Source organism: Mya arenaria, chromosome 5 (genome assembly GCF_026914265.1).
Source record: "Mya arenaria isolate MELC-2E11 chromosome 5, ASM2691426v1".
Classification (NCBI taxonomy): Eukaryota; Metazoa; Mollusca; class Bivalvia; order Myida; family Myidae; genus Mya; species Mya arenaria.
This window is the reverse complement of record NC_069126.1, coordinates 58,172,669-58,185,943: the sequence shown is the minus strand read 5'-3', so window position 1 is coordinate 58,185,943 and position 13,275 is coordinate 58,172,669.

Below are 13,275 nucleotides of genomic sequence, written 5' to 3'. Positions count from 1 at the left end.
AGCTCATTAACATGTGTCACGATGGATTTATTTTGAATTAGCGGTGGATTTGATAGATTTTACCGGCGATCTCCGTAACATGACTGGGAGCTGGGGTCGTTATAGGGGAGGGGCTCATTTTAGTAATTGATTTCGAGTGGATACCCAAACTAAAATACCGGGTTGTAAACTATTTATTTTTGTGCGCAACCGGTTTTAAAAGTTTAATAAAAACATGACTTAGAACATGTATTTATTTTTACACCGTTTTTATTTGATTCGAAATAAGTAGTTTTGCAAATTTACATTTATGTAGATATAATCGATGCTATGCTGCAAGAAACTAAGTCTCTTCGGCGGCTTTTAACTTTTTTTAAATTGTCGTTTAATTGTATTTAGAATAACATATTTTTCTCTTTAGAACATATTAAACTTTTGTTTTCCCTCCTTCCAACAAAAGTACAAACATGTTAACTGATTATAACTAATTGATTATTTATACGGTTCGTAACTTGGTTGAATCACGGACCTTTAAACAATGGTGTATTGGTCCTTGGTTGTATTGATAGACATACATTTAAACATATCAAAAATAAAACAATAAATCATTTAACTCTTAAACAATTAAAATGTACGGTACGGTTTACGGCGGCCCGGCATTGAGAATATCATCTGAGGAAATGTAGTGTAAGTGTATTATCCCTATAAAAGCCGAAATGATTTTTGGTTACACTTGATAAATTCCTCTTAAGGGAACAGCTTTGAATCTCTGGTCATTTGAATGGTTGAAGTTAACCCAAAAATTATCTCCTTTCAATTCTTATTTCTTTTATATACATGATTGATAAGAAAAGTCGTTGGGATTTTGGTCTTGCTTGTTTAAAGGTTCTAATTGATAATCTTGGCTGGTGTTCTATATTGGTAAGTATTTGAATAAATATGTGAAGTTCATTAAATATACAATGTGTTTTATAAGCTGTGGTTTTTTGTGAAGTCTATATATTTGAATATACAGTTGTTTATAATAATACAGATCACTAACGACCTTACAACGTGTTTTTAAAACATCTGGGAACACTATTTGTTTCTTTAAGATTTAAAAGTAAATCATTTCTAAGTTGAACCAATCCTAGTTTACAGAGAAATATGTTGTTGATATTTATACTCTCGGAGTCACTTAACAGCAGTTTCAGACGATAGTGGAGAGGTTATCAAAGTACTGACCAAGGGTTACAAGACACTTAATTTTAAATAACAAGTGTATTTTACATAAATATACAAGTTTGTTCATACATTTGTTAAGATTATTAAATACTCCAATGCCTTTAAGGTATGATATTAAGTATAAACTGAACACAACAGTTAAGTATACATGCAAAAAGTGATTAAAATGACACTTATAGATAATAAAACTAATTAGTCATAGTTAATCATGAGTAATCAGAGTTTGACTAGACTTGTAGAGGTAAAATTTGAAACATGCATATAAACACTGGCTTAAAATCAAATTTTAAGCGTTTTTAACAGAAATATTATAATCGGAGAATATTAAAAAATAATCAAAGTTTAACTAGACCAGCATATGTAATTTACTAATTAATGTATTTTGTATGTATCATTAAGCCATTTTTATTTTTTTTTCTAATGTTGAATGTAACAGGGAAACAGAAAATTCAAGTTAACTTGAAATTTACCACTGTTATGGCCTGAATGCTACCCAACTCGTCTACAGGGTGGAGAAACAACGTTACTTATTGGTCAAATGTATAGTAAAAATGTTAATGAAAGGTTTCGACTCAAGTAGGTATTTTAATGATAGGATTCTTAATAGCTGGATAATTTTTGTCTTATTAATACCATAAACCCTGCAATAAGGAGCACCAACATTAAAAACATCGTAGGTCTGAATTTTAAATGCGTTCAATCTTTTATTTCCACTCCATTAAATGCGTTTGCTTCATATAGAGACCAACGTTAACTAATGAGTAGTTTTAGTAATATCTATAATAACGCATTTAAGCAGCCGTCAGTGAAATACCAAGGATTCTAAGGATATTCACTAAAGGTTCCAAAACGTCCATGTACTTTATCAATTCTGTTTTTATTCATTTTTCGATTTGAAATAGGTATTAGAATTAAAACCATAGCCTCTGAAACCTATTCAATGCATACAACGATATTATCACCGTATGAATTGTGTACGGCTAACCCAAATTTTAGTAATGTATGGATTAGTAGCCGTGTTTTATGCCGACATTTTTCAACTCCGAGAAATCAGATGGTCAAGATTTTTCAAAACAAGTTTAGGGAATTAGAGATTATATAATCGTGAAAAGCGTTTTTATTGTGGGATAAATGGACTTTATATGACAGAATTTTCCCATAATTAAGAATGTTTTCTTTAAAAAAAATACTTGTAGAAAGACCATTAAATTTCAATCGTTGCCATACACTTGACAAATAAATCACATGGTTTCTCAACCCTGATCTCGGACAATTCTGATAATATCCAAGTTGTATGACCAATTGGCAGACCCACACTATCAGATACCTTTTAAACGTCTGCGTTGGTCTATGACCAGGTCATGGACAGTTTTATTAAACGCCTCAAGATCTGGCAACCAAGCAAAGCAGGCTTCCATGTCTACAATTTTAGTGGTTTACTATTATTTCGGATTAACGATCTAAAATTGGCGGCTTAATCGGGTAGGCATGGTTTCCCTTAATTACACAATTTTCAAGCAAAACGGTCATTGACAAATTTTATTACTGGAACTGGTTCACATGCAATTACCTGAAATGTATAGACTAAGTTATATTATTAAACTGATTTGAGTATAATGTTTTACAGAGAAAAATGAGGTTAGATATCACCGAACTGGCTTAGTCCTATTTTGTTTAGAAGTTTTTGGTATTGCTTCAGTTGTCATTTCAATAATGTGTTAATCCCTCCTGAAGGCATACATAGCCGAGTTTGTGGATTTACAAAGTTTCGTAAAATGAACAGCAGTGATTCTTTGCTGAAACTTATTCCTATGCCATTTCATTAAAGGAAAAGAAGCGCAAAAAAAATATCAACCCGGTTATCCAACTATATAATCATGTGCCTTGCTGGTGTTTTCTTTAATTGATTTAAACCGTCGATTTATAGAGATTTATCAGTAAAATATTTTTGAATTTTTACAAATAATATATTCAAACAGTAAACATTTGAAATATCACTGTTTTTAAAAAATGTTTTTTTAAGAAATTGGAAATTATACAACAACGAACATTTCTGTATCTATTATGCAAATCCTTTAAAATATGTTTCCATTTTTTATTTTTTAAAGAATAAAAACGACTGATAATAAACTTGAAGACTTTTTCTCGTTTTAAATTAATCGTTTTATATTTTACTGAGAATCGCTGAATTATGATGATAAACGATGGCAAATTTAGAAACAAGAAAAGTTGCCCTAAGGAAACACATTATGTAGTGGCAAATAGTATGCATAGTGTGTGAAAAACTAGTCAGGGCGACGCCAAAGACATAGAACAAATAATCACAAATCAATCACTTCAAAATGTTCATGTTTTGAGATAAGGTGTTCTGGTGTTTCCTTTTCAGATGATTTCCACGATGAAGGTAACAATGAAAAAGATACTATGCTACCTGCTGCTTCCTTTATTCGCCAACACTGTCTCAGGTACATGATTGACGTTTCAAATCATTTCGAACATGGGTCATCTCGGGTCAAGCACTTTCCGCAAAACAAAACTACTTATTTATTCGATCTCTGTGAAACTTGGTCATTGTCTCGCTCAAGAATAAATACGTGTCATCGAGCTGATTACGCTGGTGAGCAATATAGGGTCACCATGGCAGTCTTCATTATCACAATTTATCGAACACTTAAATTATTTTGCATTGCTTTCGAGTTGTATTTTAGTTATTGTTGTCCGTCTGTACACTTATTTTGACTATAATTTTAGGAGAAATAAACCTGACAGCATCTGGCCAATTTGTAGACAGTACATATGTCGTACAGACTGGAAGCTCGGTGACATTGACCTGCAGTAACAGCGATAAAGCTACCTCTGTTACAATAGCAGATAAATATGAAACTGTTCTTGGTTCATGCAGTGTTTTTATGGGAGCATTCACATGTACCCCAAGGTTATCATATACTGTGGATGAGTCTGATGCGTCAGTCAATTACTTTAGATATGTCATTAGTAGTTTCCAGACAAGTTATTGTGGAACATACAAGTGTGAATTGGCAACAGATCCAACAGTGTCTTCTTCAATAAGTGTTAAGCATGAAGGTAAGGAATTAACCATTTCCTCTGAGGGATTTGTGACAGCCACGGGCCTTATTCTACTTATATTTATTTACTTAAAATTTCCTAAACAGTTATTCATATAGCATCTTAGTGAAATTTAGCTTAAATTTGATAACGATTGTTCTTAATTCTAGATTAATGAAATCAATGCATATGCGTTGATTATTTAGACCATTGGATTGATTGTTTATTTTAATAATTTTGGTGTACAAACGTTTCTAGTTGTCTTTATATGAAATAAAGGAAAAAGGTTGAAAATATACACTATGATGGTTTATAAATTTTGGTTTATGTTGTGTATGTGCACAATAAATTTACGGGGCATTCATTATGTAATAAAACAGAAGCTTTATATTGATTAATTGTTCAGAAAATTACCCATACATTTTTCTAGTATTCATTCAGTAATTTATATATAATCACATTCAAGTATATGGATTATTTTGACTGGTTCCCTTTGTATTCGCCAAAAAGGCACTGCACAATCTTTGTAAAACATTTTTTACAGACAAAAGAAGTTCCATTTTTATAGTTGAAAGAAAAAAAATATAGCCAGCGTAAATAATTCCTATAATGTATGGTAACGGCATGCCTTTATAAAGTAAGTTTGGCTTGTCATGAATTTCTGGAATATTTATATATATATTCTTTAGTTACTGAAATTTTATAGCCTAAAAGTGTCAAAAGAGGGTATACTTGAGGTTTTAAGGTAATGAGTCTAAGAGTTAAAGGTGAATATATAGTTATATAATATATATGTTAGGCCCTTAAAATATTTCAAAGAAGTTTAATTTGGTCTATTTAGTGCGCTGGTGCACGCCCACGTTTCGCATCATCAGTCAGTAGGAAACTAAGCATTTGAAGATATGAGAAAACCTAATAGCTTTCTGTCAAGAGCCATTACTTTGTCATATAAAGCCAGAAATTATTTCAACTTATATAAAGCGTGTGTGTTTGTTTATTCGCAAATTTTGCTAGCTTCAATGAATAACAGAATATTTAATAGGTAATTAAAATCATTCAAGTAGAGTCGTTTCTTTGGAACTCATTTTATAAACGTTTTATTGATTCCAATTTAACTTCTTCTAAGGTACATTATGACCAATTGATTTCGCCTACATCGGGTCAGAGTAACTTGAGTGATGGTCGGTATTGGTTATTGTAAAAATGCCTACTTTTAAAGGACTTTAGTGCCTAATTGAAAAATCTATGTTGTGCATTTATTCTCAAAACACCTCAAGCATTTCTAGCTTATGATTGACAAACTGTCCAAGGGGCATAAAACATCCGTTGTTTTTAGTTTACTTCGATGATCCATGTGGCTCTACGTGTGGAACATGCGAAGTAAACACCTTTGAATGCCAGGCAACAACCAACAAATGTGTATGTAAAAGTGATACAATTCCAGATCCAGATGATTCAACAAAATGCCATATATAGGTATATTGTATTCCGATTTTAATGGTGTGTATGTATGTCGTTATCTAATGTAAACAGTAATAGACATGTGGATTCGCGTTCCTGTGCTTTCAAGATTTAAATTGAATATGCTAAGCATATGCCATGAAGTGGAACAAATCTGTTCATGATCAGTTAAACCTATGGAAATATGTATAAGGGACGATTGGAAAGTTCGCGAAATTAGGAATAGTGCATGCACTGCATAACATGTAAAGAGACCCGCAACAATTTTTATACAAATAAATAAATTTTAAATAAGTTTGTGCAAATCTAAGTATCTAGAATGATGTCCAATGTCCAAAATGAAAAAAAAAATCTGATTCCGGTTTTGTTTGATAACAGCAAAATGTACTTATACCTTGAAAAGCAAACCAATATATATCTTATCTTAAGAGTGTTTGTTCCATATCTGTTAACATATAACGAGGAAAGTAGGAATGATTAAACACCGTTTTACCCAAATGAATAAATGGTAAATTTTGCAAACGTGACCAAAGAATCGTATAAACAAATTATTAAGTTCGTAGTTACGTTATTAAAAATTTCACTAAACAGTAATGATCTGTCAAAGAAAATACGATCTATTGAAAATTACCAAATACGATCTATTCAAAGTTACCAGTTTATAAAAGATAACTATGAAAATAAAGATATCCTTATTTCTAATTCCAGTATGTTTAAATGTATGTACGTAACACGTAAGGTGCATGAAACATACAATACATGTTATGATCTACTATTATTATATCTAGTTATTAATGAAATCTGTTTTCGAATATAAGTATTCGATTGATTCTGGTTTTTTATATCTTATTTTACGTGATATGTTAGATATGCTATTAATTAAATAGTCCATTAAAATCATGGTTTCAGTGAAAATTAGTCTGAATAACAAATTTCAACACACATTTAAGGATTAAAACTCGACCTTTTGCATTTTCTTGGGGAATGGTATGCAATCGGGCTGTTCAAAATTGTGGAGTCCGAAGGAAAAGCCAAAGGACGCGAGAAGACTTGGTGTTAAACTGAGCTGTTTCTTCTGAACGTTCCTGGATGCACTACAATATGTTATTGTTTCATTTCCTCGATTTCATGTTTTGTCAGAGGCTTTATGTTTGCCCAAATGTCAATTTCAAATTCCGATATAAGTCGTCATCATTGTCATTTAATATTTCTTAAACTGTTCTATCCATCATGAAATCAAAATCTAAATTAGAATCATTCAAATTATTTTTGCTCATTTCTTTTAACTGCTTTACTCCAGATTTTAGTTTTGCAGGTTGCCAATAATTTTACTTCGATTTCATTGAAATAAAATAGTTCCGTAGTAAATAAGCCCCGCTTATAAGTATTATTGCGCCCTATGTCAGGACAGACGTTTTGAACAAACGCACGCGATTTCGATGGGAAATGCCATTGCACAGAAATAATGTGAAATTGATAAACAACAACCATCGTTAAGGAATGAAGTGTTAATGTAAATATACATGTTTTAAAATTAAGTATGTGTTCATGTAAAGTTTTGATGTCTAATAATGTACAATTTCTTGTATTGCAGTTATGTCGATGTGATGATTGAGTGATCTAAAAAAAGGTCGTAGCATACCTGCGATTGATGTTTTTTTCATCCGGTCAATAAAACACATTTTCTATGCATGTTATATTGTTATGTATTACAAGAGTTTGAAACTACCTTCCAAATTAAAAAAAAATATATAAAATATAAATTTAAATGATATAAAAATTATTGTTGTGCACGGAATGCGCATTGTTAAAACCTTTCAATACGACGTTGATATGAAATGTGTCATTGGGTCCAAAAAGTCAAAAGGTTCTTAACTCTCATTTGGTCAATTGCACTCATTTAATTGTCTCTGTCAACACTACTTTGAAAATCTAACGACGCCATTCTGATGAACAAAAACATTAATCGATTTAAAGTATCAATAAACGTACATTCCGTGCACATTTTGGCTTCTAAAGAATATAAATCATATGTGTAAAAATGTTTCCTCGAAATTGACCGTAACCGCTTCATTATATTAGTGAATACTACGGTTCGATTCTCCATCAAGATATTGTACCCAATGTAATTGAAGGTGCACAAATAATTCATTTTGGATTTTTTTATCCACCTGAAAATAGGTAAAACATTATTATTCTCAATTACTGATTTTTATTATAACTTTCTACTACATGGCAACTATATCATATAAACGAATAGTGTTTATACCCCATAAACGTTTTAAAACGTTGTTCTACTCTAGCATTAGTGAACTATATTTAATTATTATTAGTTTACTGACTTGTTGGAAATGAGGTTAGGCCATAAAGTACACTTACGTATTATTAATACATATGAAACATTATTGTCCATGTGGCATGAGAACAAGCTGTAATGTGTCAGTGTCCATAAGCAAAGCTAGATGTGTAAACAACATATCGGTTTGTCCATGCATGCATGAGCAAAAGCGGTTCTTTTCATACGTACGTGAGCAAATATTGATTTTAAGCAAAGGATGGGTTTGTACATTTTCTTTGTTCATATTTTCTATTAACAATATTTCAACGGAAATACGGGTTATTATAGAAAAGATGTCGTTGGGCGGGAGGACGATCGGGTAGTCTGGCGGGTGTAAAACACACGCGATGATCTCAATCATGAAGAATTAGAAGCTACATGGATTGATATACTTTTGCCAAAATCAAAACCTATCTTATGTGGTGTTATTTATAGACCTCCTGTGCAACACAACTTTTATACAATTTTAGACTCTTTATGCTCGTCAAGTAGTGACTTTTTACAATGTGAATCTATAATATTAGGAGATTTTAATACAGATGTGTCTAAAGTTAAGTCTTATCCTCTTTTGCAATGTTTTAAGTCATTTATTAATATGTTTCATTACAAACAATTGATCTCAGAACCTACTAGAGTTAGTTCTACAAGTGCAACTATTATTGATTTGATATTGGTGTCTGATAATGATAAAATTACTCAGTCAGGTGTAATTCATACTTCATTTAGTGATCATAGCTTAATATTTTGTACAAGAAAAGTCAGTAAAATTCCTATTTGTTCTCATAACAATGTCACTTTAAGATCTTTGAAAAATTATAACAAAGATGACTTTCAGGCTAGTCTTCTAGCTACTGACTGGTCTCCTGTTTTGCTGAGTGATAGTGTAAATGATGCCTGGAATATATATAAACAGTTACTTTTATCTGTGATAGACAATATAACTCCTGTGAAACAGACTAGAATTAAACAGAGAACAGAACCATGGATTGACTCAGACATTCTTAGTGCGATTAATGTTAGGGATAAACCTTTTAATAAATATAAATGTGATAGAAACTGTGATAATTATGAATCATTTAAGACTCTCAGGAACAAAGTTCAGAATCTTATTGTCAAATCAAAAAAGGAATATTTTACTAATACACTCGAGGAGTACAAAAATGACTCAACCTCTGTATGGAAAACTGTTAAAAATCTTGGTTTGCCTTCCAAGAAGGGTTCATCTTCAACTGGTTCAAATATTTGTTTAAATATCGATGATAATGTGTGTTTTGAAAAGAAACTTATTGCTGAATCATTCAACAAATTTTATACAACAGTTGCATGTAAACTTGTTGAAAAGTTGCCAGAAAGTGTGCATAAATTTAGTAAGAATTTAGTTAATACTTATTATGCAAATAAGGGTGTTTTTGCAAACAGTTTTTTTCTTTTTCCATTGTTTCTGAAAGTAATGTTCTTAAATACTTAACTTCATTAGGTGTCAAAAAAGCTACTGGCTTAGATGGTATACCTTCTCGTTTTATCAGAGATGGATCCCCAGTTATTGCTGGTCCATTAGCTCATATCATAAACTTATCCCTTATCCAAGGTCAAGTCCCTGATGATCTTAAATCTGCAAGAGTTGTTCCCCTCTATAAAAAGAACGACAAATTGTCTGTTGGTAATTACCGGCCTGTGTCCATTTTAAATGTTGTATCTAAAATCCTTGAAAAGGTGGTTTATGACCAGGTTGATGCTTTTTTTAAGGATAAAGATCTGTTGTATAAATTACAATCAGGTTTCAGGAGTGGCTTCTCTACTGATACTTGTCTAGTTCACCTTACAGACTTTATCAGGTATGAAAACGATAAAGGTAATGTTGTTGGTATGGTGCTGCTGGATTTGCAGAAAGCGTTTGACACAGTCGACCATTCCATTCTTTTAATGAAACTGCAAGCATCAGGTCTTAGTATTGACGTCCTAAATTGATTCAAATCATATTTATCAGATAGACAGCAGCTTGTAGATGTCTCTGGTACTTATTCTTCCAATTCCAAAATAACATGTGGGGTTCCTCAGGGCTCAATCCTTGGACCCCTTCTTTTTTAATTTATGTAAATGATATGTCAGCTGTGGTCAAAAATATATTGCTTTTATATGCTGATGATTCTGGTATCCTGGTATCTGGTAAAAGTTTATCTGTTGTTGAAAAGGCGTTGACAGATGATATGGAATTGGTCAGTTAATGGTTAGTGGACAATAAGTTGTCACTGCACTTGGGTAAAACCGAGTCAATTTTATTTGGGTCCAGGCAAAAGCTTAGGTCACAATCTAACTTGCATATAACCTGTTCTGGTACATCCATTGAATCAACTTCATCTATCAAGTATCTTGGGATTACTATAGACCAAAATCTGTCATTTTGCTCCATGGCCGAGTCTGTTCTTAAGAAGGCCAACTCTCGGTTAAAATTTCTTTACCGCAAGAAAGAGTTTCTTACTCAGCATACCAAAAAACTTCTGGTTATGTCTCTAATTCAGTGTCACTATGATTACGCATGCTCTGTTTGGTATAATAGATTGACACAGTCTTTAAAAAATAAGTTACAAACTTGTCAAAATAAAATAATGAGATTTGTACTTGACTTGGATTTCAGAGCCCATATTGACACATCCCACTTTAAGTCATTAAGCTGGTTACCGGTCCACAGAAGAGTTGAACAGATAATGTTGTTTCATGTTTTTAAGATAAAAAATGGCCTGTCAACGGATTACATGGGTGAACACTTTATTTCGCAAGATTCCGTACATAATTATAGTACAAGACTTAGTCAAAAGGGTGGGTATTGTCTGCCTCAAGTCAAAAGTCATGGTTCTAAGTCCTTTGCTTTCTCTGGAATTAAACTATGGAATGATTTACCTGTAGAGTTAACGGAGATCAACAGGTTACAAAGTTTTAAGGTTGCCATCAAAAGTCATCTTATGAACAGTATTTAAAATTGTTATTAACTATTTCGGCTCAGGATTTTAAATTGTTTGCTTATATCTTTTTACAATTTTAGTAATGTGTTTTAAATCCTAGCTGCAAACAGGAGTGTCACTAAATCCAGATTTGACTGTGATATACATTTTTATGACTCAATAGTACTTTTAAACATGATTATATTTAGGTCCGCCTCTCTATGTCATGCCGCCAATACAAAGGACCACAATGGAAATAAGGGCTTGCCCTTTTTTGTGTTATCCTTGGTGTTGGTGTGTATGTCATAGTTTTCTCGTATGTGATATAGTATTTAATAATGCTCAGTATTATATCCTATGTTATGTTGTGAACTATGTTTATGCTTCCTATGCCGAAATAAATCTATCTATCAAACATTGTTTATCTTCCAATAAATTATGGATTGATGGTAAGTGTTTGGACTTGTTGCGTATGTAGCTTATGTTAAGATCTAGATTGAACTAGCTTTTTAGGGTTATGACGTCAAGGTCAAGGTAAGTCTTACTAAAAATGGAAAAATGGTTTCCATCCTAGATTTCCTGCCAGAATAGAAGGATAATATTAACTTGGTGTGTTGGGTAAGACGTTGGAGTAGCTAGCCTGGAATTGTTTTTGAACGGGATTGAGTCAAGGTCAGGGTTCCTATAATTAAAATTATAAATATGGGCTCCCTTAATAACCTTTAATGGCAGGTGATAAAACTTTGCGTGAATGTTACCTATGTGAGAAGCAAGTTTGGGATTTATTATGAGGGTGTGTGGGGTTAAGGTCAATGATACTTAAAATAGACAAAAAAATGTTTTCCCTCAAACATCTTAGTAAGAATCGATGGATAGTGATGAATGTTGATGTATACGTAGCTGAAGTGAAGAGGTATGTATTGATTGCGTTTGTGGTTGGGGTCAATGTTAAGGTTACTTAGCATAGAAAAAAATGGTTTCCGACCAATAACTTATGTAAAGATTGTTGTGAAGTAAACACCCTAAGATTGTAGGAAGCTGATATGAAGAGCTAGCTTGGTATTGCTTTTGAGGAGAATGTGGCAAGGTTCAGTGCAACTTTAAATTAAAAATTGGATTCCGACCAATAACTTTTCAGAATTGATGAAAAGTGATGAAATATGGTGTGTAGGCACTTGATGTGATGAGCTAGTTTAGAATTGCTTTTGAATGAGGTGGGGTTAAGGTAAAGGTCATTAAACGTAGTGCATATGTAAGATAAGACCCTTAACTTTAGTAATCTTCATTTAAGTCACTTTTGCTTTTTCATAAAGCTAAAGAGAAAGGCTGCTGCTCTTATCTAACTTATGTAAGAAAAGCTCAGGCTATAATTTCTAATTGCCAATACGGCACCTTCCTTCGCCTTCTGGCACTTCTAATTGTTTTTTGTTATTAGAGCTGTTCTTTGAAATGTTAGACTTGTGACACTATTTTATACAAGGTGACACAGTGTCCATGAATTGTGTTTCTTTCTGGTCAACATTTATGTCGGAATGACTATGTAAATAATACAACAATAAAGACCCTTTGTGAACCATAACAGCATATATCCAAAATATCTTTCTTACCACTTAGCCTGATTAATTCCATTATGTAAAAGGAACCAAACTTAAGGCCATATCATTTTATAGTTTTGTTAAGTGTCAGCGTGCGGCTTGCTGCTGAGTTTTATGAGAAAATAAAATTGTGGTTGGATAAACTGAAATAAATGTTATCTATGTATTTTTGAATACGGCAACTATCCTTTTTTTAACACGTTTCATATTTGCAATGTTTTATTAATATCGCAGAAAAACGTTTAGGGTCCAAAAACATGGTAAAATGTCCTTGGTTAGTATGCTTTGCAAGTTGACTCCAAATAAAATAACTTTCTCATCACTGTTAGACAACATTTCCTAGCAAGTGAAACTTGTCACCTGACGCCAGCGATTATCATCCAAATGTTTTATAATATAACAAAAATTCAAACGTGAAAAAGTTTTTAGTTCTGAAAATTGAGTATTGGGATAATTGTTTTCATTTTTATGATGCTCTTTTTAAACATCTTAAATGATGCATTGTCTATTATAATGGTAAAGTTGTTTCTTTTGTTTCGTTCATTTCACGAATGACTTTGTTTGGGTTTTTTCGAATAAGTAGCAAGATTTACGAACTAAAGTTAACGCATTCCAAGAAACATGAACAGAATCGCCTAAGTATTGTTTTGCCTAATAGGGAAATCACTCTATG